This window comes from Tupaia chinensis, unplaced genomic scaffold (genome assembly GCF_000334495.1).
Source record: "Tupaia chinensis unplaced genomic scaffold, TupChi_1.0 Scaffold144756_1, whole genome shotgun sequence".
Lineage (NCBI taxonomy): Eukaryota > Metazoa > Chordata > Mammalia > Scandentia > Tupaiidae > Tupaia > Tupaia belangeri.
Genome location: NW_006204616.1, coordinates 5,105 through 9,246, shown reverse-complemented (window position 1 = coordinate 9,246; position 4,142 = coordinate 5,105).

The following is a 4,142-nucleotide window of genomic DNA, read 5'->3' as shown; positions in this document are numbered from 1 at the left end:
TGGGATTGCATTAAATAGGTAGATTAATTTGAGTAGAATTGCCATTTTGATTATATTAATTCTTCCAATCCAGGAACATGGGATGTCCTTCCACTTTTTTGTGTCATTTTCAATTTCTTTTTTAGCTTCTCATAGTTCTCCTTGTGGAAGTCATTAACCTCTTTGGTTAGATTTATTCCTGAATATTTGTACATTTTGTGGCTATAGTAAATGGAATAATTTTTTTCAGTTCTATCTCAATTTGCCTGTTGTTCGTATATGGAAATGATATACATTTCTATATATTGATTTTGTATCCTGCAAATTTACTGTATTTGTGCATTACTTCCAGACATTTTTTCATGGAAACCATCGGGTCTTCTATGTATACAATCATGTCATCTGTGAATAGAGAGAGTTTCACCTCTTCTTTTCCTATTTGAATGCCTCCCTCCCCCTCTTTTCTGATTGCTTTGGCGAGGACTTCTAGTACTATATTGAAAAAAAAAAAAGTGGAGAATGTGGCCATCCATCCTTATCTTGTACCCATTTTTAGTGGGAAAGCTTTCAGCTTTTCTCCCTTGAGGATGATGTTCACTATGGGTTTTTCATAGATAGCTTTTATTGTGTTGAGAAATGACCCTTCTATGCCGATTTTGCTGAGAGTCTTGATCATGAAGGGATGTTGTGTCTTATCAAATGCTTCTTCTGCATCAATTGATACGACCATATGGTTTTTATCTTTATTCCTGTTAATATGGTGTTATTACATTTATGGTTTTGCGTATGTTGAACCAACCTTGCATCCCTAGAATAAAGCCTACCTGATCAGGTAGATTATACGTGTCCAGGAATTTGTCCATCTCACCCAGTTTGTCTTGTTTCTTGGCATACAGTTGTTCATAGTATCCTCTAATGATGTTCTGCATTTCTACTTTGTCTGTTGTTATATTTCCTGCTTCATTGCAGATTTGATTCACCTGGTTCCTTTATCACCTCTTCTTAATAAGTCTCACTTGTGGTGTATTGATTTTGTTTATCTTTTTAAAGAACCAGCTTTTACTTTCATTTATTTTCTGTCTAGTTTGCTTATTTTCTATTTCATTTATTTCTGCTTGGATCTTTATTATTTCCTTTCTCTTGGAGTTTTTTGGATTATTTTGCTGTTGCTTTTCCAATTCTCTGAGGCATGATGTTAGGTTATCCATTTGCCTTCTTTCCGTCTTCCTCTTATGTGCACTAATTGCGATGAACTTCCCTCTTATGACTGCTTTAGCAGTGTCCCAAAGGTTATGGAAACTCATGTACTAATTGTCACAGGCTACCATGAATCTTTTTATTTCAGTCTTTATTTCTTTGGTAGTAGTGGAGTAATTCAGTAGTATGGTATTTAGTTTCTGTTTATTTGAATATTATTGAGGATTTCTCTTGAAATTAAAATCAATTTTAATTCCATCATGGTCAGAGAAGATGCTGGATATAGTTTCTATGCCTCTGAATCTGTAGAAGCTTGCTTTGTGTCCTATGATGTGGTCAATCTTCAAAAAGGTTCCATGCTGGGGTGAGAAAAAAGTGTGTCTTGTGGTTTTTGGATGGAAAGTTCTATAGATGTCTGTTAAGTCCATTTCATTTATGGTATCGTTTAGATCCTTTATCTCTTTACCTATTTTTTGTCTAGATGATCTGTCCTGTGGGGATAGTGCGGTGTTGAGATCTTCAACAATTAGTGTGTTGCAGTCTATCTCCCCTTTTATATCTAACAGTCTTTCCTTCACATATTTGGGTGCTCCTGTGTTAGGCGCATAGATATTTATAAGAGTTATATCTTCTTGATCTATAGAACCTTTTACTGCGATATAGTGCCCTTCTTTGTCTCTTCGAACAGTTTTTGTTTTAAAGCCTATTTTGTCAGAAATTAGTATCACAACTCCAGCTCTTTTTTGGTTCCCATTTGCATGGAAAACCTTTTTCCAGCCCTTCACTTTTAGTCTATGTATGTCTTTCTCCATGAGGTGGGTTTCTTGTAGGCAACACATAGAGGGTTTCTGTTGTTTTATCCATTCAGTCAGTCTGTACCTCTTGATTGGAGAATTTAATCCATAAACATCCAAAGTTATTATTGATGTTACCAGATCTGTCCCGACCTTTAAGTTGGCCATTGTCTTAGTTGCTTTTTATTCCTTTGTTTCTGTCTGTTAATTCTTTAGTTTTCGTGGAACAGTACTTTCTTCAGGGTTTCTTGAAGAGCTGGTCTGGTGTTGGCAAATTCTTTCAGGTTTTGTTTGTCTGAGAAGATTTTAATCTTTTTTTTCCCATATAAAGAATAATCTTGTAGGATATAGTAATTTGGGTTGAAATTGTTTCTCTCTTAACACTTTCAATACATCTTCCCATTCTTTCCTTGCTTGCATTGTTTCCGTTGAGAGGTCCAGTGTTAGACTGATGGGACAATCTTTGTAAGTCACTTCTTGCTTTTCTCTTGCCAGTTTTAGTATCATGTCTTTATCTGTGGTCTTGGGCATTCTGGCTAAGATGTGCTTTGGGGAAGTTGTTCTTGGGTTAATTGTATTTGGGGTCCTTTGTATTTCTTGGGTCTGGATGCTTGAGTGCCTTTCTAGGCTTGGGAAATTTTCTTCCAGTATTCCATGGAATAGATTTTCCATGCTGTTATTAGTTTCTTCACCTTCTGGGATGCCAATTATTAGGATGTTTGGGCGTCTTATGGAGTCTAGTATTTCTCGTATATTATTCTCATTTTTTTGTGTGTGATTTTCTCTATCTTTTTGGTGTTTTCTTCTAGGTCAGAGGTTTTATCGTACACATCGGAGATTCGATCTTCAGCAAGGTCTAATCGACTTTTAATACTTTCAAGACAGTTTTTGATTTCCTCTATTACAGGCTTCATCTCTAATAGTTCCCTCTGGTTCTTTCTTAGAGTGTCCAGTTCTTCTTTCATATCGTGGAAGGACTTCCTCATCTCCTGTAGTTTATTGTCTCTTTTCTGTTCCAACTCATAGAATTTGGTCACCATTGAATTTTCGAAATTCTTTCTCTGACATTTTGGTAGCGTCCTCCGTTTTCACGAAAGATGTAGGGAAGTTAATGTGTTCATTTGAGGGAGACATATTTCCTTGTTTGTTCAGACATGAGGCTCTTCTTTTACTTCTAGCCATTGGAAGATGTGCTCACTTTTAAATACCTCTTAGAAGAATGTTTCATTGATTAGGAGTGTGTTTCCTTTTTGCTGCGAATTGACAAGTGCCGAAGACTATGTTCTGTTGTTTTTAGTAATGTGGTCTCAAGAAAGATACTCTACTCAGGTGTCTGAAGAGCAATACCTCCTTTTCCACAGCTGGTTCAGTACAAGGGAAGATCCCAGAGAACTTTATTTTACTAGAAAATTTCAGATCTCTGATTCTAGGCCTAGCTAGTCCCTCTGGCAAGGTGAAATATGAGGAAGAGAAGATAATATAAGAGAAAAGAGTACAGAGGGAATAAAGAAAAAGTCGTGCGCCACGCTAATGTGGCTAGAGGCTTGGAGATGGCCCTAGCGGCTGCTGCAGCAAAAAGGACAGTCTGTGGGGAAAGGAAGAGGAGGGAATTAACAAAAGAATGGAGGGGAGTAAAGAAAAAAAAAAGAGAAAAGCTGCCTACATGCCTATGAGTCTGGGTGGGTCTTGGGCTGGGCAGCCTGGAAGTGAGGCGGTGGGGGCAGTGGTGCCCCTGCCTCAATGTCCCTTACTGCCCAGAGGCCTGGAGATGGAACAGGAGACTGCTGCAGCAAAAAGGACAGCCTGTGGGGGCTGTTTTTGTTTTTTTTTTTAAAACTGATGCATGAACTTTTCTCCCTTCCTGATCCCTCTGGAAATGGAAAATATTTGTGAGTGTTCTTACTTTGTGGTAGAAGGGTTATTTGCATAAGTTCAATAATACCTGTTGCTTTGCATCAGAAATTGGGAATACTCATTATTGCCAGGGCTTTGACTAGAATTTCATATCTAAAGAAATAACCAGATGGGAACCAGCAGTTAGCATAATGGCTATGTCGCTGGACTCCCACGTAGTCGAAGGCAGTTCACGTCCCGGACCCGGTGGCTTAAAACTCACGCCGGGCGCGTGTGCGTGCATGCCCAAGATCCCGAGAGGAGAATGGAGGAGAAGGG